Source organism: Myotis davidii, unplaced genomic scaffold (genome assembly GCF_000327345.1).
Source record: "Myotis davidii unplaced genomic scaffold, ASM32734v1 scaffold391, whole genome shotgun sequence".
Lineage (NCBI taxonomy): Eukaryota > Metazoa > Chordata > Mammalia > Chiroptera > Vespertilionidae > Myotis > Myotis davidii.
In genome coordinates, this window is record NW_006284336.1 from 3,082,280 (window position 1) to 3,104,301 (window position 22,022).

Here is a 22,022-nt window from a genome sequence, read left to right on the forward strand (position 1 = left end):
CCCTCCCCCCGAGCCTAGTTAGCTGATGGCCCATACCAGGGGCTGAGCTAAATTTGGAGGCAGATGGGAGAGGATCAAGAGAGGTAAGGCAAATCCAAAGCTTTCCACACTCAGGTGGGGCGATAAGGTGAAGCCACTGAGCAGCCAGTCTTGCATCTCCACCACCTTGGGTCAGGCTGGGGTTGGAATATATGCTGTGGACTAAATCCATGGTCTGTTTAGCATTCTCCTGGACTCCATCTGTGAACATGAGTGGCCATACATAAGAGCTTTCAAAGAAAGATTTTACTACTCCTCTGTTGTCCTGTGAAGAACATCTCAGAGTTAATTATAAGATGGTTCTAGAAGCACATGGCTTAGCACACAATACTCAACAAATATTTCCTTTTCTCTTTTTTTACTGTCTCACTATACCCCTCAAGAATCCAGGAATCTCGAAAGTGAATATAATTCAGGTGACACATTTCTACCTATGAAAGAGGAAAAGGAGGAGGAGGAGGAGGAGGAGGAGGAGAAGGAAGAGGAGGAGGAAGAGGAGCCGCCAATGTGTAGCAAGAAAGCACTACGCTACCAAGCATTTCCCACATTATCTCATTTACACAACTATCCCAGGAGAAGGGTGACATTAGGCTCAACGTACTGATGAGAAACCAAGATGTCAGAAAAAAGAAGCTATTTGGCCCAGGTCCCTAGTCCTAGGTAACTGGGTGACACACCCAGGTCGCCCTGGCTCTCAGCCCCATACTCCCTCACCCAGCATTGAATGTGCCTGGGGCCTAGAGCCTGGTCTGCTTTGCTGCATTCCACCTGTCTTCCTGTCACAGAAATTAGCCAGAAAAATACAAAACTCCAGAATGTCTGTACCCTGTGATCCCACTCCTTGGGTTTAGACCTGAATTTAAAATATTTGCAGGAGTAATATAGGGACACATGAAGAAGCGACGGGGTGGGAATGGACTAGGATAGTGAGGCTGGGATTCTAATATGGCATCTACCAGTAATGTTCTGAGAGACCCTGATCAAGTGCCTGCCCCTCCCTGGGCCTCAGTATCCCTTTCTGTCACATGAGAGGATGGTTGAGTCAGGGACATGGCAGTAAGCCCCCAGGTCAAACATATCATTGGCTCTGTCTCCTAACACACCGAGCTGAAATCTTTGGAGCCTGCATTTTCCAGACGACTGGCTCCATTCACAACCCGGTTTGCCTGTCCCCACAGCCAAAACAACAGCCGTGGATTTCTTGAGAAAGTTGAATGGAGACCAGGCCAAATGCAGTCGCCAGCAAAGAGAACCACTCAGTCCAAAGGCAGATTCGCACATGTAAAACCACATTCCCCAAGTTCCTGGAGGGGGAGGACAGGGGAGGAAGCCGCTGCTTCCAACAAGGATTTCATTCCAGAAATCCCACATAATGGCCTCACCAGCGCCCTGGTGCGATAAAGAGATGACTATTTCGGTGGAGAGAATCCAGTCCTAGGGGAGAGGTGGGTGGAGGGTGAGGCGGGTGTTCTTTCCAAGAGAAGCTGAGCTCAACTCCTGAAGCTGGAACAGGGCTCTTCCGTTTAACGACTTGACCCTGGTAAAGACCTGGCCTCTGCCAAGAACCTGTCGGTATGAAGTGTGGTTTCAATTGGAAAATGGCAGGGGAGCAGGGGGAGCCGGTCTTTATTGGAGCCTGGACTTCACACCAGCATGGAGTGGGGAGGTATTCATCTGCCAGCACAGGGAGCGTCAGCCCTGCCTCCGCGACTCAGAGGTCAGCGCCGGGGGACACCAAGGCCAAGTTCTGTTCGTCAGTAAATTTCCAGATTTAAAAAGAACTGCTTTTTCATTTTCAACTTTTTAACAAAGTACAAGGAATTCCTCCACGTTTGTACGTCTCCCTTTTCCAAGTTCCCCATCTCTACCCACGTGCGCTGGTGGGCCGAGGTGAATGTAACTTCTGTGTCTCGTCCTTCTAGCGTGGCACACGGTCACACTGCATTGCCACGTCTTCATGGCAAGGCCCTCCAACCTTCCTTACTCCCTCCCTCTCGCTGTGAAACATCAGGCAAAATCTGACATAACACTTTGAAGTCAGAGCTGGTTCTAACCTTAGTCCGATTTACAACTCTGGGCGACAAGGCTTTACATCTGTGCAACTTTCCCCGCCTGTCAAAACAAGGCCTTCAGCACAGACTCCTTTTGTTGACTGAATCGGAATGTGTAGATGAAGAGCCTAATACAGGGCTAGTGTGGTCTGCTCACTCTCTCTCTCCCTTTTCCAGGCAAAGAACTACACACAGTTGTCCCTCTGTCCAGGAATCACTCTTCTGCAAAAAGATGATAATCAGGGCTCCAAATGTCATGCTCTAGGGCCGTGGTTGGCAAACCGTGGCTCGCGAGCCACATGCAGCGCTTTGGCCCCTTCGGTGTGGCTCTTCCACAAAAATACCACGTGCAGGCATGCACATACAGTGCAATTGAAACTTCGTGGCCCATGCGCAGAAGTCAGTATTTTGTGGAAGAGCCTGTATTTTGTGGAAGAGCCACACTCAAGGGGCCAAAGAGCTGCATGTGGCTCGTGAGCCGCAATTTGCCAAGCCACAGTTTGCCGACCACTGCTCTAGGTGGGGCATGCAGGGGAAACCATGAGAGCTCATCATGGGAGAGGCATTCTCCCCAATCCAGGTGTCTGTAGGGCAGATTCTGGGAAGAGGTGACACCAAAACCTGGAACTTGGTTTCAAATGATAATTCAAAATCTATGGGGAGAAGAAGGGTATGGCAGCCTCAAGTGGAGGAAAGGAGACACTTTGACAAAGCATGAGAGGACAAACCTGAAGGCCCTGATGGTGTGGGAGGAGGGAGAATTTAGGATGTGGTCTGGGATAAAGGTTCCTTCTATCTGGCACATCGCAGGTGCTCAAAAATATCAAATTTATTAGAAAATGAACTAATTGAGCTCAAAAGGCATCATTTGGTTTGCTTCAAACCTACATTCATTACTCTGACCAAAATAATAATCCTACATAATGAATAGGGAATATGCAAATTGACCATCACTCCAACACACTAGATGGCCACCCCCATGCGGACACAAGATGGCCGCCCCAAGATGGTCAGCAGGGGAGGGCAGTTAGGGGCAACCAAGGTGGCAAGGGAGGGCAGTTAAGGGCAACCAGGCTGGCAGAGAGGGCAGTTTGGGGGACCAGGCCTGCAGGGAGGACAGTTAGGGGTGACCAAGCTGGCAGAGGAGGGCAGTTAGGGAATGATCAGGCTGGCAGGCAGAAGTGGTTAGGGGCAATCAGGCAGGCAGACAAGCGGTTGGGAGCCAGTAGTCCTGGATTGTGACAGGGATCCCAGATTGGAGAGGGTGCAGGCTGGGCTGAGGGACACACACACCCCTTGCACAAATTTAATGCACTGGGCCTCTAGTAATACATAAAGAGAAAAACAGGAAAAGGGTATACAGAAAAGGGGGCTAGATGGAGAAAAATAATTACATATATATTTAATGTATTATTGTCTGTTGTTTTCATGCCAAAAAGATAACTATAAATGCTCATTCTCTGTGTGTCAGGGGAGCTGCGACCCTGTGCTCACCTATCACACAGCCCTCCTGGAGTCCTTGACAATATGTAAAAAAAAAAATGGGTATGGTTCTACTCTAATAAAGCTTTATTTAAAAGTCAGAAGGGGAGCCAGATTTGACCTGAGGGCTATCATTTGCCCACCCCTGTTCTAAAACATACCATGAACTGAAAAGACTCAGGAGGGGGGAGATTAAAGTGCACCCCCCATTGAAAGGCAAACTTCATTGCCTGCACTATTCGATTTTAACAAATATTTCTGCTTTAATGTGCATCCTTTGATGACTATAGAGAATTAGATTGAGAGAAATGTCCCCTCTCCCCAAACAAGCATTTTGAGACAGCCACTTTCACCCCCCATTTTCTAGCTCAGGGAGAGAGAGCCAAAACAGAAATGACTCAGACATGTCAAAGAAACGGAGTTAAGTGGGAAAGGGTGGTGCTCCACTCATGTAAAATGCCCTGGACCACACACCATCAGCAAATGATTTATTAAAGACTACAAGATAAACACCGATAAAGTCTTCAAATAGCGAGGCCCATGACATGTGCACAGGAGGGGAGACTGGGATGATGAATAGGGGAAGAGGCAGGCTGCAAACACAGAAAACCTCTCCACCTGTGGAGAGGATCCTGGCAAAAGCACTTCCAGTCTGCAAACAGCCTTTCAAACGACGGTCATAAAATACACTTCTAACAACAAAAGCCATTTCACACCACCTTTTCCCCTAGGCTTTGAGACATAATTCACAAGTCCTTCTACGGTCCAGATCTGAGCTTGTACTGTGTATTCTCAACAGGCATCTTCACGACAGAGCGACTCCGCTCCTCTCCGCTGAGTCTCAACGACCAAGTAATTCCTAACACCCAGCCACGGGGCTGGGAGGTTTTGCCGATGTGACAACACACATCCTGCCCCCTCTGGTCAGCCTCTCTCCCTGGCTGAGTAGGGCCTTTCAGGGATCAGCGGCTGCACTTAACTCAATGTTCTGCTCAGCTGCTTGCTCCAACTTTGCCCTTTCTTGCAGCTCCTGTAGGGATCCCAGACGTCTCCAGGGAATTTTAACCAACGTGGGGAGGGTACACTCCAGTTAAATATTCCTCGCCTGATTTCCCCCTCCACACTCTGCCTTGTCCTTTTCCCCACCTCACACCAGTGTGCACACCCTCAGCCACACTTGTTTGCTAGGCAGGTACCTAGGGAAACACACCCCTGTGTGCCTGGCTCAGTGCTGAGTCCTGGAGATAAAAATTTAATACACAGTGGGTGCCCTTTAATAGATGGCAGCCTATTGAGTGAGACAGGTATAGAAAAAAAATTCAACGTTATTGCAGTAACTGTTGCCATCAGGGCAGGTAGAAAGTACTAGAGATAAGCAAAAGTGCACAAACAAATGTAATAGCAAAAAGTCTGAATGAAAACATTTCAAAGGGGTAACAGTGGATGCCTCCAAAAATCAATGTGGGGATCCGGATTGGGTGAGGAAGGCTGTCAAAGAGAAACTGAGGCTTACGTTTAATGTTTAATTTTTTAAAAATGTGTTTAGAGATACTATTCCTATGATCATATAATTTAATTGTTAAGTGGTCTAAGCGCAGTAGGGCCAACTCTAGGGTGAAACTGATGAGGCACCTAGGATGCAAAGTTGAACAGGCACAGGACTGGACTAGAGAAGAGAAAATGGAATTGGGGGGTCGGGGGACACTTGGGAAAGACTTCAGGACAGAGTGACAACTGAGTTGGGCCTTGATGAGGGAACCTGAGAGGGAAGAAAGGTAAAAAGCACTAGGGAGAGAGGGTAGTGTGGGGAAAAGGAAGGAAGTATGATGAAAGATTAATGAGTAATTATGAATTGTCAGAACAGAGAATGAAGGATTGAAGGGAAAAAAATGAGAACACACACACACACACACACACACACCTTACAGCTAGTCAACTCCTTCCATTATGAAGGGTGGGGAACCTTTTTTCTGCTGGGGCCATTTGGATATTTATAACATCATTTGCTGACCATACAGAATTATCATCTTAAAAGTCAGCCTGCTATATTTGGCCAAACATTTAATTAACTCACTCCCAATGCCTTGGCAGAGCCAGACCAAATGATTTCTTGGGCCTTATACGGCCCATGGGCAGGACATTCCCCACCCCTGAATTATAGGGTCAACTTCTACGGTTCATCAGCGGTGTTAAGATCAGATTGAGTGACCAGCAGCCCCAGCCTCGTGGTCCTGGTACAAATGCCCTCATGAAGCTTGCCATTACCCCACCCTCTAAGTGATGTCTATGTCCACTCTTCTGGGTGCCACTCAGACCTCTGGTCTCTGCCTCCTCCACTCCTTCCTGGAGTCCTCCTTTCTGAGGATCTTTGGCCGAGGCTAAGTCTTGTGACATACAGTTTTCCGTTAAGCCTGCAGACATTGTCCCGAGTGTCTCAGTTATCTTACCTCATCTGTGGGGAGCAGCTATAGGGTTAAGCCTCGGACTGACCTGTTGGCAAACAGGTCCCAGCTTAGAGGGCACAGTCCTCTTAAGCATAATTAGGCTTGACCTTATGGCGCTCCCTAGGTCTTACTTGGGAAGCTCATGGGCTGAGGGAAGTGCAACAAGAACAAAAACAAGTGAAACTCACAAGAACAGTGTAAACAAGTGAAACTCACAAGAACAGTGTAACTTTGGTAACCACTACCTTGTTTACCTCTGACTATAAAAATACAGGCTCAGCTTGCCTCGGGATCTTTCTCTGTGGCCTCAGCCAGGCACAGGGAGATCCACGGAGACTAAAGAGAGCTAGAGAGCTCTGAACGCTGTCTCCGTGTAAAACGTTCTTCGCCGACTCCGTCCACACCTTTGGGAACCCCTGGCCCACTGAGGCTGGACTCCGGCACTCATCTATGTCTCACAAGAACCTAAACCTGTATGTACTGTTATTATCCCCATTTTACAATGAGGTGACTTCACATCAGAGTGATTAAGTAACTTACCCAAAACACAAGAGAAATGATTCTGTCAGGACTCAAACCCACAAGGCTGATGCCTAATGATAGGTTAACTACTGTGCTGCCTGTTGTGAATCACCTGGGCACACTGCAGGAGAACTGCAGCCCCGGGGTGAGCATCAGGTACTTGGAGGGGGAATGACCTCTGAGGTGGCTGAGGCTGAGTGCTTCCTAACACACCCGATTCTGCCTGCAGTCTCTCTCCGTTCTCAGTCAGTCATGGCCAACGGGGGCTCTTTGCTCTTCAAATAGTGTGGGAAGTGGTTTAGCATTCATGCTTGTAGGTTAATTGCTGGGGTTTCATTTATCAAAAGCCACTAATGAGGGCACTTAGATAAGGAACAGAGAAATGGAAGTCCACTGAAGCCCGAGAATCGAGTGTGCAGCACCTATGAGCCACTGGGCCCACAGCCCAAAGCTGTCAGTAACAACAGCTTACCCATTTAGAAATAAGGAGAGTTGCTTTCCTTGGGCCAACTCTGAATATGCTCTGTGCCTACAGGGGCCTAAGATTCTGCTGAGAGAAGCTGGAGTTGTCCTACCCACATCCCATGGGGACATGGGGACACCATGACTGTCAGCAGGGAGACCCCACACCTGGAACAGGATGCTTAGGCACTGAAACCAGGGGAAGAGGTATGGGGTCTCTGGGCCATGACAAGGGAAACACCGCCATCTGGTGGATGCATGAAAGATGAGCTATATTCCAGCCCATTGTCTCAGGCAGGAACAAAGTTAACTTAGGCAAGAAGAAATTCATGGGGAGCACTTGGAAAACAAAGGTCAACACGCCTTTATTGACACATAGGATGCAAACCCTGGCCCAGTCCCAGTCTGTCTATTCTGTGTCTAAGAGACAGAGAAATGGCTGTGGTGAAAGGTGTTTAGGGTGAAAGGTGTCCTACTAAATATGGGCACCCCTGGGATAGCAATGTATTCCTCACTTGGCATTATGAGGGGCCTGCTCTCCACCCTAGCTCAGAAGATCCTTTCAGACACTAAAAGGGGACAGACAGAGATTACAACATCTTGTAGTGGGCAGAGAAAATAACCTGATGATGCTGGTGGCAGTGGCAGCAAATCGAAACCATTTAGGACTGTCGGGCTCTCTGCAAATGTTAATTGATAATTAATACTTAATGATAATTCAACAATAATTTTAAATTAACCCTCACAGAAACCCAGAGGAAGCAAGTCGCTATTACTATGTCCATTTTACAGATGAACAAACTGAATCCCTCAGAGGCAGAAATGATAAAGAGTACTCTAGGCTAGGCCACCTGAGTAGCAAGTACTGGAGCCAGAATTTAAAATGTCTCACGTTCACAGGGTGGTGTTTCTTTTTCTCACACGGTGGTCCAGAGGCCACCTGTTCTGGACATACCTGGGCTGCATGCTAAAGTACAGAGTCTGTGATCCCCCTCCCCCCACAGACATACGGAGGCAGAGTCTCTGGGGAGGGCATGAGAACTGGTATTTTAGCAAGTCTCCCAGGTGAGGGATAACCAGCACATAGGTAATGTGGGCTGACTGGTGCCCCCCAATTCTTATGTTGAAGCCCTAATCCCCATTGGGATGATCTCTGGAGATGAGACCTTTGGGAGAGCATCAGGTTTAGATGAAGCCATGCAGCTGGGCCCCATGATGGAATGAGTGTCCTTGTATGAAGAGGAAGAGACACCAGGGTTTCTCTCTGTGTCACGTAAGGACACAGCAAGAAGGTGGCTGGCCGTCTGCAGGCCAGGAAGAGAGCTCTGACCAGGATCCCACCGCGTTGGCACCTTGATCTTGGACTTCTAGACTCAAGATCTATGAGCAAATACATTTTTGTCTTTTAAACCACCCAGTCTACAGTATTGTGTCATGGCAGCCTGCCCTAAAACTAGGCTACACAGCTCCATCCTGTCTCATTCAAGATGCTCAGTAGATGCCTGTTAACTTAACAAATGACCAGGATACTGCACTGCTCTGTCCCTCAGAAGAGATGCACTGACGGCATACACGTGCGTTTTGCATGACTTAGTCTCTTTTCCAACCTCCAGGCGACGCTTACTAGAGTTTGTTTTCTTCCACATCTAAGAACAGGCCTCCTTCCTACATCCTAAAGATTCATGGGGGAGGCCTTTTGCAAGCAGATGTGATAACGTGGTGTGAATGTGGGAAATGAGAATGGTAATAGCAGCTTCACTTAGTGTAGTGCTTCGCTTCATAATTTACAATGCTCTCAGCATACATGATTTCTTTAAATTGTGGGGACTGCCCTGTGAGGTCTGGAGGCCAGAGAACTATGATATCAGTTAAACAGATGATAAAGCCAAGGCTGTGGGAACCAAGGAGCCTTGCCCATGGTCACCACACTAATTACATGGAGAGCTAAGCCCAGCCGAAGGGGGAAGTAAGATGAACTAGCAGAAAACTGTGGGGTCACCAAGAAATGAAATTAGAAGAGTCAACATCACTTGGAAGTGGGGTTTATCTATCAGGGTACTAAGAACAAGGACATCCTCCCCAACCCCAGATCTTTCAAATAACGATGAAAATGCCTTAGTGAAAAGACGACTTACCAAGTGTGGGCAAGGGACAAGATAACAAGCACAGAATGGGGGTGCCCCAGGGAGCAGCAATAGGGTGAAATCTAACATAGCCAGTGGGAAGGGGACAATGTCACAGGCTAAGGAGAAGGCAGGGGGTAAAATTAACAAGCAACAACAGGACACCAGAGAGAGAGGCTCTTTGGAGAACCACTTCCAGGCCCAGTGACCCCACTTTCTTCCAAGTAGGGACCACAGTTTCCTAAGAAATGAGTCCACTAGTGGCCTTGGAGGGGACCACTTGAAGGGGCCTGTTTCTCAACCTCAGACACCCTGGGAATGGACTTATCAGACTCTTTTCCAACATGGGGAAGGGGGGTAAGCGTGTCCCCATTAAGACTGCTTACCACCCTGCCAAACTCTCCTTGATATATTCTTTCTAGTTATGCAGAGCTTTCAAAGACAAGAACACAATTGTTTTTTAAGTACCTCTAAGGCAGAATTTATCACTCTCAGCACTATTGACATTTTGGGCCGGATCGTTCTTTGTGATGGGGGCTGCCCAGTACACGGTAGGATGTTTAGTAGCATCCGTGACCTCCACACCCTAGATGCCAGTAGCACCCCACCTCAGCCCAGTGGGACACCCAGAAGTGTCTCCAGACAACGCAAACTGTCTCTTAGGGGTCAAAGTCACTGCCCCTCCCCATGAGAACTCCCGGTCTAAATAATTACAATTTGCTGAGCTAAATGTCCCCATTGTCAATGGGAGGACCAGGGTTGAGGCTAGGTGAGGGATGATTCTTAAATAAAAATACTGTCTATATTTAATTGTTTATATTTTGTTCATTATGGATTTTTGCATTCATTTTGTTTTTTTAAATATCGCATAAAAAATGATCTTCCTTACTGAGTGTTTTGCACCTGAGGTGTCTGCCTGATTTGTCTCCCCCTTGTCTCAGCCCTGGGAAGGTGCCATTGGAGCCATTAACATAAGGAAGGAGAAAGTTGTTCCCTCTCTTCCAGGGCCATTCATTCACTCATCCAGTAGTCCTACGTCCCCTGGTATATAACTAGCTCATAGTTAGCAATGGCTGTGTAATATCTCAAAGTGTGAGTCACAAGATTGACATAACACCCTCCCTAATGGGAAAGCCGCGTGAATAGCCTTGTATTGGGGGCCATGTAGGAAACATAACAGAAGGGAACTACTAAGAGCCCAGGGACCCATTACAAGGGCAAAGCAGTCCTGGGGGGAGATCACTGTGGTTTCAATTTGTGGTATTGGCTATGGACAAGAAAAGGACTAGAAAGATTAAGGAGAAAGAATCAACAGGTATTGGTGATTAGTGGAATGTAAAAGATGAAGATGAGAACGTTGTTAAAGGGAACCCCCAGCCTTCTAACTGGGTGCAGGTCATGACCGGTAATGAGCTAGGGAAGCCTGGCCAGGAGCAGGGTGGGAGGCAGGGTGCATCAGGAATCTAAAGATGAGCTGTGGGGCGGTTAGGGAAGGTGTCTGTGATGCAGCCATGGAGATGCAGCCTGGGAGCCAGCAGCATGCTGATGGTCATGGAGCTGTGGGTACATGAGGTTAGAGCTGGGGAGGAGTTGGAGGGTGGCAGGAGGGCCTAGGACCACACCCTAAGGAACTCTCAAATGTAAAAGGCAGGTGGAAAATCAACAAGGGAAGGTGAAATTAGTGGGCTGAAGGTATTACGCAAAAACAGTCTATTTGCATAATCTCAACGAATCTCCCCTTGAGATAATTATTAATTACAAAGGGGGCAAGAGTCATTTTAAAGTGGAGAGACCTGGCAGACACTACTTGAACCAAACAATTAAAACTGACCTCATGGCAATGATACACATCGCGCCATGAGCCTGCTAGTAGGATGCACTGAGAAGACCCAGAGTCACTCCCGAAAATTCTTGCCAAAAATGCATAACCTCAGTGGATTCCTGAGCAAACGTCAAGAGACCCAGACTGAAGCGCAGTCTACACAGTAACTGGCTGGTGCTCTTCAAATGTGCCAACGTCATGAGACACATTATCTCCAGAACCAAAAGCTTTGGGTCCTAGAAGAGGCTCGAGCCATGGTCCCCCAGAGAACAAATCGGATTTGTGCCTCATAAAGTGAAGATAGCATCTTTTCGGAGACTGACCCTGATTCCAGAATAGGCAAAGAACCCTGAGTAGCCAACGAGAGGAATTTGTGGTTAACGGATCCATTCATTACGTCCAGCTTACTTAGCCCAGGCCACCACATGGCCTTTGAAAGATACTGTACAGAGGTGCATGCATTGGACAGCCAGCTGTGACCCATAAAAGGATGCTAGCCTGTTTCTTTCAATTCGAGGTGGGTGGAGGAGCAGAAGACAGCTGCCTTTTAAAACTACCTGTTGTATTTTTTTTCTTTTCCAATATAACATAAAGGAGTCCTTTTCTTACACAAAAAGACATTTGCAGTGAGACTGCAAGAGTGAATCATTGCTAAGTCCATATTACTCATTCATTTCTTCACTCCAGATGTTCAAAGGGTGGCCAAGGAGTGTGGTGGCTAAAGGTACAGCCTATTCATAGAAGGGGATGCCCCAATGTGCAAGCATTTTGCAAACCTCTCCTCATATCACATATACTAGCAACTCTTGAGCCAAAACAAATCTCACGTTCAAACTCAAATTCAAGGGAGCAGGAAAGTACATTTCGGCCACCATGTGGCCTTGGCAAGGATATGGATATAAAATACCACTGCAGACTGTGCAGTACGACCATGCATGGCTACTGAGCCCTGGAAATGTGGCCAGTTCAAACTGACATGTGCTCTGAGTGTAAAATATACACTGAACTTTGAAGACTTAGCCCCCAAAATGAAAATATCTCAACAAGGTTGACACTATTCTTTGAAATGATAATATTTTGGCTATGTTGGATAAAATTAAATATATTATTAATTTAAAAAAAAAATACTAGTGCAGAGTATTGAAAAATTGGGACCAGACATATACTACAACATATTAAGGTATAATAGATGTCACTATAAAAACAAGGGGGGAAATGACTATTGATCAATAGTAGCTAACACAAAAACACACTTTCTGTTTGGGGGCAGGAACCAGTTTTATATGGACCAACCCAAACACTGGCATTTGGATTTGTGGTTCCTCCTACAAGAGTGAAGTGAGGGTCGATCATGGAGGTTTCAAGAGAGAAAGGTATCTCACGTAACTGCATTTTCCAAATTCCACTCAGATACAAAATGAGAGGTCTAACCTAGAAGGTCCTCTGGAGTCGCTTCCAGCTCTCCTTGGCTTGGTTCCCAGTGTGTGCCAGACACGGAGGAAGTCATTAAGCTGCCCCTGGATTTGTAACGGTCATAACATGCTAACGGTTGCATTAGCCCCTAGTTGGTGCCCTCAGCAGCTGGCATGGCATGGTGAAAGGAGCAGGAGGAACCAGGCAAGCTGGGCACATTTCAGCTGGACTGCTGACCACTGCGTGAGTCCTTCACCTCTCTGCCCTCAATTTTATCACCTCTGAAGTGAGGCAGATCGACTAGATGATGTTTACGTCCCTCTCATTCTGAGAGCGCACGGTTTTATGACTACTTGGCTACATCACAGGATATGCGGTGCTCAGGTGGCTAAGTGGCCAAGGTAACAAGCATAATCATCAGGAAGCAGTGAGAACTGTGCTGATGGGCACAGGCAAAGACTGAGTTGACTATGGTATGTGGCTGAGCCTTAGGGCTCCACGTGCTTCCAAATGAGCCCTTGTCAACCAGGCCTAAGGTCCCATCTTTGGGCTAAGATGTGGTCTCCAGAGCAAGATGGGACCGGAGCAAGACGGGTCCTAGAAGAGCTTCCAACTCTCAACCCCACTTTTTCTTAAATCTCATGATGCCCCAGAAAGACCTGATTTCCACAGTTCTCTCTCCCCACAAACAGACTGCAAGAGCCACTTTCTCTATCAGCCCAGCAGATAGGGAAAAAAATACATGCAATAAAAGGAATTTTTATACAGAAATTATTTTGAGGCGACGATGAAAGTCCCTTTAGCAGGAGCCACAATTTTCTTAAATAATCGTTCCCATAATTGGCTACTTGTGGGAACAACTAATTGTGCATGTAATCATTTGCCTGTACAGCTCAGCATCAACCAGTAATTAAAGACAGAGCCGTCCTTGCTAAAATTGGCTCCAGAAATAATGGTAATATTTCCAAGTGTCCAACGTCTCCCTGCCAAGGAACTTGAAGCCCTGCTCAAATGAGTTTGTTATTTTTAAAAACATCTTACAAAGGGGAAACCTGCATCCTTGCCCAAAGCCGACACACAGTCAGAGAAAAATGCTTCTGGAATAATCCTCTACTTGCACTTATTCCACAGCATATGTTGTGCATTGAGCATCCTCTTTGTGCTGGATCATACCCTTCCTTGAACTAGTGTCTCCTTGATCTTTTGGGCCTTTCTCTTCGCACAGCTCTCAGAGCATACCCTTCCTTGAACTAGTGTCTTCTTGATCTTTTGGGCCTTTCTCTTCGCACAGCCTCTCAGAGGAAGATAGGAAAAAAAAAATTGCCTGACTTTGCAAAAGATCCACCTTTGTTAACTTCCTCCAGACCATGGCTAGCTTCCCGACCAAGGTACTCCATCCATGACACCTCCCCACCCCCACTCACCACAGGGCCACCGCAGTTGGGAGTGGCTCTTATCTCCCATCTGGAAGCTCACAGGAGGCCTCTTGAAGCTGGTCCTCCTGGTGTCACACTTGTGCCTCTTCCATGCAATCTCCTGCCCCAAGAAAGCAAGCTATTGTCTTACATTCAAAATCATGTTGCTCCCTAGATGTTGGCTTAAATTATATCAAAATTCAACAACAGAAAGGCAAGCATCACATGATCTCACTCTTAAGCGGAATCTAAAGAACAAAATAAACTGATGAACAAAATAGTTCCGGAGACATAGAAGCATAGAAGAGAGTGTCGAACCTCAGAGGGAAGGTGGGGCTGGGTGGGTGGGAAGAGATTAACCAGAGAACTTGTATGCATATATGCATAACCCATGGACACAGGTAATAGTGTGGTGAAGGCCTGGGGCAGGAAGTGAGGCAGGCTAGGAGGGGTCAATGGAGAATAAAAGGGGACATCTGTCATACTTTCAACAATAAAGACTTTTTAAAATATTAACAACAAAAAAGGATATGTTCATGTCCTAACCCCCGTGTCTGTAAATGAGACCTTATTTGGAAATAAGGATCTCTGCAGTTATAATTTAGGATCTCAAGATGAGATCACCCTGGATTTAGGATAGGCCCTCGATTCAATCACTTGTGCCCTGATAAGAGAGGGAGAGGGAGATATGACCCACAGACACAGAAGAGGTGGCCATGGGGAGAGAGGCAGAGACAGGAGTGATGAGGCCACCAGCCAAGAAACACGTGGAGCCACCAGGAGCTGGAAGAAGCAGGAAGGACCCTCCTCCGGAGAACTTCAGAGGGAGCTGGGCCTGCCGACACCTTGAATTAGGATTTCTGGCCTCTAGAATTGTGACAAAATGAATTTCTATTGTTTTAAGCCATAAAATGGGTGGTAATTTTTTGTAACAGGCCTAGAAGCCTACTGAGAATCTTTCCGTGGCTTCTGTTCACACTTTGAATAGAGTCCAGCCTTCTTATCTGGCCCCTGACAACAGCCCCAGCCTCCATTCATGCCTTACCCAACCTTGCTACACCACTCACAACTATAACCTTGGCTTCTTCCTGTGTGTGGAGCACCCCAAGCTCCTGCCTCCGGGCTTGTGTATGTACCGTCTTCTCACCCCTATGCCCACCCCGACCAGCAACAGCTACACTTCCCTTAACTGCTCCACCTCCTCCTCAGGCTCCAGCATAGGTTCTCTCTGCCCACCATATCTCAGGGATAAACTGAGATGTGTGTGTTTCTCTCTCTCTCTCTCTCTCTCTCTTATCTCAGGGGTAAACTGAGATGTGTGTGTTTCTGTGTGTGTGTGTGTGTGTGTGTGTGTGTCCTGTTTCTCTGGAGAACCATCCCCCAACTAGACACTATCAAGATTTAATAATTTGCATAGACTGTAGGGACAAACCAAGGCAAAAAGGCCATGTTTCCTCTCTCCTTTCTAATTCGGCTTCTTTGGGGATGGTGTGTGGAATGGAGGCTGCAGCAACACCTTCCCCTTCCATAACTAAAAGGCCTCATAAAACAAATACTGAAGAGAGCCCCAGTTTGTTCAGCTGTGCGTTGTTTCTGCACCTCCAGGGAGGATACACCAGGAGTAACAGCAGCAAAAGCAGGAGGGTGTGCTGGCTGTCCTGGTACCACTGACTCATTAGTAAAGGCCAGCACATCTTCCTGATGAGGAGAACCCACTCCAGAGAGCTGGGGTGCAAAGGTTAATCTTGAAACCCCTCTCTTCCAGGTTCCCACTCCTTTAAGCAGGAGACACTAACAAAGGACCCGGTGAGCACCAGGCCCCACCTTAGGTGCTAGAGGCTTTGTCCCTGCCCTGAAAAAGCTGAGTTGATCTGTGGACAACACAGGGACAGAGACCGTTATATAAGCCAGTATACACATGGTCTCTCCAGGGAGTCCCAGAGGACCAAGGATTCGGAGGATGGAGCCCTGCTAACTCCACCAGCATTTCTGCTCCCCTTCCTCCTATCCTCCAACCTCCAAGACTCCCTCCCCACACCAAACAAGCAGATCTGGCTTCTAGGTAAGACCTTAGGATTTTATCCTAGAGTGATGTGAAGTCCTTGAAGGGTTTTTAATTGAGGGAAGGAGGACCTGATTGGATTTGCATTATGAAATTTTTATCATGGCCTTTATGGCCCTTTATCTGCCTAACCTCTAGCTTCTACACACAACCTGTACCCCCTCACTCTGTTTTCTAAGCCACTTGGACCTTCCCTCCATCCCTTGAATGAGTCATGCTCCCTTCTGCCACAGGCCCTTTGCATATGCCAGTTCCTCCCCCTCTTCCAAATCAGTCTTTCCTTGTTTTTTATTTTTTCCCCCAGTTAGAATCTGTTGTTGAGGCTATTAAAGCCACAGAACCTTATATTTGAAATATTTAATTTATATTCTTATTCTAAACACCATCTAGTGCTGTACTGAGTTTAAATATTATCAAAACTCTCAAGGTTTGGTAAAAGAACACAATGTTTTAAAACAAGGGCTATGAAACTTCTTCTATAAGAAGGGTCAGATATATATCTTATATAATAAAAGCCTAATATGGTAAGTGTTTGGTTGTCTGTTCAACCAATCAAAGCATAATACGCTAATGATATGCTAAGGCCGCTCAACCACTCACTATGACATGCACTGACCACCAGGGGGAAGACTCTTTGGTAGGTTAGCTTGTTGCTTTGATCCAGCTGATCAGGACAGAGCAAGATGTGCTGGACATGACTTGGAGCCCACCCCCCCCACCCCCGCTGGTCAACCTCCTGCGTCCCTCCCTGGCCCCAATCATGCACCAGTGGGTCCCTCAGCCTGGCCTGCACCCTCTTGCAATCCAGGACCCTTTGGGGGATGTCAGAAATCTGGTTTTGGTCTGATCCCGCAGGCCAAGCAGAGGGACCCCCTGGTGCACCAATTTGTGTATCAGGCCTCTAGTCGTTCCATAAGCTCTAATTCATGCACCAGACTTCTAGAGTGTGTGTGTGTGTGTGTGTGTATGGTCACATTTGAGATAATATAGTCTCTGTTGTAACTATACAACTCTGCCTTTGTAGTGTGACAGAGGCATGGACAATATAAACACAACGGGCAAGGCTGTGTTGCAATAAAACTTTATTTACAGAAATAGGCAGTGGGCCAGATCTGGCAAGTGGGCCAGAGGTTGCTGACTACTGTTTTAGAAGAAAACTTTAAATATCTAATGTAGTCAACCTGAGCTTTGCTTTCTATACAAGCCAGCTGTCAAGTCAGTAAGCTGGCAAACAGCTCCAGGACAAGGGTAAAATGTATGTCAGCAGCTGTGTTCTGAATTGAGCACTCTAAGAAGAAAGTTTCAAAAGCAAAACCTTGCAAGAAGAAGGTTTTCCTCCCATTAAAAGTTAATATTTTCAATGATTTTCCCTTAAGTAAATAGGTAATCTTTGGAGCCAGCTAATCCTTAATAAATTAGAATCTTTACACCACGCTGAACTGAGGGAGCATCCGTGTTCCCATGTCCCCTCACCCGGAGCCTCTTTAAAGACCCATTGATTACTGCCAAGCCTCCATTGGTGGGATTAATTAATTTATGAACTTGTCATTACAATTCATTGATTAAAACGTCCCTTCTTAAAGATTTAATTATGCCCAAAGATAAAATATCTGCTAATTATTGTCCTTTATCTAATTGAAGTTTTGTATTACAAATAAAGTTCAAAGGTTTAAGACAGTTGCCCTTTCAAACACTTGGGCAAAGATGAGGATTTAATTAGAGGCGAGACACCATTCTCTCTGATCTATTCTAATGGGAGAGAGACATCAGGCTGGATAAGATGTCTGGTCAGGGTGGGAAGACCTGAAAAATCTGTTATCCTTCTTATCACAAAATGGCTTTTAACAAACAGCTCCAGTCACACGCGTTGTCAAAATAGTTTGAGTTGCTGGCACAAGCAGAGTTATCCATTGTGTCAAGAGCAGGAATTCTGCCAACCAAAATTACACTGTGTATTTAATTTTTCTTAAAAATACTGAAGCATGAAAAAGTCTACAAAGAATTTTTTTTTCTCCTAAGATATTATAATAGGAAATCAAAGTTGTTCAGCCCAGCCAGCGTAGCTCAGTGGTTGAGCGCTGACCTATGAACCAGGAGGTCACAGTTCAATTCCAAGTCAGGGCACATGCTCGGCACATGCACAATCCCCAGTAGGGGGCGTGCAGGAGGCAGCCGATCAATGATTCTCTCTCATCATTGATGTTTCTATCTCTATCTTCCTCTCCCTGCCTCTCCTAAATCAATTTAAAAATGTAGTTTTTTAACAAGTTGTTCAGTAAACGAACCACTGAGGGGTGAGGAAGCCAATTGAAAGGTATAAGCACCCTGAAGTCAAAGTTCTGGATTCCAATCTAAATGGAGGATTAGTGGGGCCCTCCTTTCCCCAGAATTGTGTCTCTACTGGAGGAGCTTGCAGACTCTCTCTTGATCTGTCCACAGACGGGTGACTCAAATCTGCGGGAGCTCACTGGTCTGTGTTCAATGATTAAGTAAAACCAATCTATTTAAAGCACTAGATTGTGTTTCTTGTAATAACGTAAATTAAATGTATTATATATGAGGGTCTGTGGCTTTAATAGCCTCTAAATCAGGTTCCTGACATCTACGTGGGAAGAAAACAAGGGAAGATTGATTTGGATGAGGGGGAGGAACTGGCATGTGCAAAGGGCCTGTGGCAGAATGGAGCGTGGCTCATTCAAGGGATGGAGGGAAGGTCCAAGTGGTTGGGGAGCCGAGTGAGGGGTACAGGTTGTGTGTAGAAGCCAGAGGTTAGGCAGATAGGGGCTGTAAAGGCCAAGATAAGACTTTCATACTATAAAGCCAATCAGGCTCCTTTCAACTTAAGACCCTTCAGGAACTTCACTCCAGGATTTCCTCTCCCTCTCTATCAATGTGGGCCAGCAAACTGCTTTTCAATCCCTAACTTTTCCTTGAGTGGGTTCTCCCAAAATACTAACTCATGAGGAGAACAAGGTATCAACAAGCTCCATTGGCCATAAATAACCACATCTCCTCATCAGATTTACAACATTAAAGGTGATATTTTTATATTCATGTCTTTCACTCCTGTGTCTATCAATTTGTGAAAGCAAGGAAATGTTGTTATTTATGATCCTGCTAAAAATTCCACCATTTTAACAGCTGTGTGACTTTGGATGTTGTCAGAACCTCTCTGAATTACAGGTTCCACAGCTGTTACAGTGAGGATAGTAGAATAACTTCCTTCCTAGGCTTGTTGGAAGAATTACAGAGCTGGCACCCGGTGAGTGCTCAACGCACAATGACTGTTAATAGCAGGGTCCATTACCAGGGGAACAAAAAGAACAATGTAAGGTCCCTGACTCAAGAGGTACATGGTGTTATCTCCACATTCGGAATGTTTTTATACTGATAATCCCTTCAAAATCTGCCCTTAAGAGGCCACAGGAAGCAGGTGACACTGAGTACCAAACATTTCATGCTTCACTTCTCCTTTTTAAACAGAATCCACTTGCACAGCCGTGTCCCTCTGCCCTGTCTCCTGAGACTGGAATAAAATAGAGGCTCTGGGAAAGGAAGACCCCTGTGCACTCCAAGGAGAACCCATTGGGTATCAAGTCACAAAGGTAAGTTTTTGTTTAGGGAAGTGTGGAGGGGGTGGGGAGAGGATGAAGAGAAGAACTAAAGGCATTCAAAATGGGTACAAATGGAAGCTTATTCAGGAGAGAGAGGGAGATGAAACAGGTGAAAGGGCATGGCTTCCGATCCTATGAAGAACAAGGAATCAGAGTCAGGAAGAGAAGACTGAGCCCTAACTGGTTTGGCTCAGTGGATAGAGCGTCGGCCTGCAGACTCAACGGTCCTAGGTTCAATTCCCGTCAAGGGCATGTACCTTGGTTGTGGGCACGTCCCCAGTAGGGGGTGTGCAGGAGGCAGCTGATCGATGTTTCTAACTCTCTATCCCTCTCCCTTTCTCTCTGTAAAAAAATCAATAAAATATATTTTAAAAAGAAGAAGAGCAGACTGAGCCCTAGCTGGTTTGGCTCAGTGGATAGAGCGTTGGACTGGGAATGAAGGGTTCCAGGTTCAATTCCGGTCAAGGGCACATGCCCGGGGTTGCTGGCTCAATCCCCAGTAGGGGGCATGCAGGAGGCAGCTGATCAATGATTCTCTCTCATCAAGTCCAATCCTTGTGTACAGCGGATCCTTTCCCCAGATGGTCAAGAACCCTGGCCTCTCTGAACAGCCATGCTGCTCCACCCAGCCCAGACCTTTGCAGTTGCCTTCCTTATTGCTGCCCAAAGCTGTGCCTCCTCTTTGTTTGACTTTGTTAGGCTGCTGAATTGGTTTTTTTGTTTGTTTGTTTTTAATTTGTCTATTTGCTTTACTTTTGTGTCTTAACTCTGAACATAACCCCACCCTACCTGAAAGAGATGGAAAGGCTTTCCTTCTTTGCCCACAATAGGATGTTTGAAAGGAAAACCATAACTAAGTCATGGGTGGAGAGAGGCAACATTGAGGATTAGAACAGCACTGTGGGTCAATCAGGAGAAAAAGCCACCCCCTTTCCCCAGAGGCAACACAGAGCCCACCACACAGGCTGGCTCCGGTGCTTGCTCCAGCTGCCAAGGCTGGTGATCAGATTGGGGATGGGTTTCCTGCCGCCCCAAGTATGGCTACTCCCTGGGCTGTTGTGCTGGGGACACAGGACCTAAGAGGCTCTCAGAATGCTCTGACCAGAAAGGATCCCTGGACTCAGTTCTGAAAGTCTGTGGAAGCATGAGAGGCGGCCAGTCCACTGGCATCTATTCACAAGGCTCTCCTGCCCTCAACCCAACATGGCACTGCCCTGGCTGCACCTCCACACTAGCAGGGCAGAGCCCTCTAGAGCAGGAGCAGTCAATAGCTAAAGACAACCTGGGAGAAGGATGACTGAACGACCCCCTTTGCCCTGCCCTCCAGGATGTCCATCTATTCTAGATTCTAGAACCTTCTTGACCTCAAAGATCAGTGCCCACATGATCTTTTCCATCTGAAGACCACAACTTGCAGAAGCACAGCAGATGTGTCCGGGCTGTTTCACATCTCAAAACTGTCACACATGTTGGGTCTATATTTTTAACCTACTGAGAAAATAACTTGATATTTGTTATGAATTTAAGAAACAACCTTATTAATGGCATCAAGCTATTGAGCAGCATTCACTGACTGTCGATTTACATTATGTAATGGAATGTGAAGCCGATTTCTCTGTGTCACACGTGTAACGATTGAATTATCAGCAGATGGAAAGTTGTTCTGAGCTATAACAAGGTCCTATAAGGCGCTAATTAACTTGGCACCTTTCTAAAGAAAGAACTTCTGTCACATTTTGATAAGAAATGTTGCCACTGGGGGATACTTATTGGTCCTCAGTAGCACATTTTGGATTTGAGAGTTTTTTTCCTTGTTGTTAGTTCCTGAGAAGAATGATAATGTCATAAACTTACTGATTCTCCCATCTGGTCCAAAATCCATAATGCAATAAACCCTATTGATTCTAAATAGAAGAAATCACCTTTGCCTTATCTGGTGTGGCTCTGTTGATTGGGTGTTGTCCCATGCACCAAAAGGTTGTAGGTTCAATTTCTGGTCTGGGCACATGACCAGGTTTCAGGCTCAATGCCCAGTCAGAGGTGTGCAGAAAGCAGCCAATAGATGTTTCACTCTCACATTGATGTTTCTCTCTCTCTCTCTCTCTCTCTCTCTCTCTCTCTCTCTCTCTCTCTCATCAGTAAACATAGCCTCAGGTGAGGATTTAAAAAAAAAAGAGGCAGCCAGGAAAGATCTGTGTACTATTGAAGTGACAGTGCAGGCCAGTGTGGGGAAAGAAATTTCAGCTACAGAAAGGAGGCACAATTTCAAACAATGTGAGCAATTGATGAATTCGGGGTAGTAACTTGGCTTTGGATCATTTTCCATTTCAGCTTGCAAAGACAGAAAGAAATGCCACAGCCTTCCTGTGAGGTAGAGGGGTATTAACCTTCTAATTTTGTAGACAGAAAAACTGAGGTTCAGAAATGTGAAATCCCTTCCCAAACCCATGAAATTAGTAAGAAATAGAGCAGGTATTCAAAATCAAGCTGGTTTGCTCCACAGCCACCCTCTTTCTACATTCATGATTCCAGAAACACCAATATTCTTAAGGATAAAAAGAATAAACACTCTT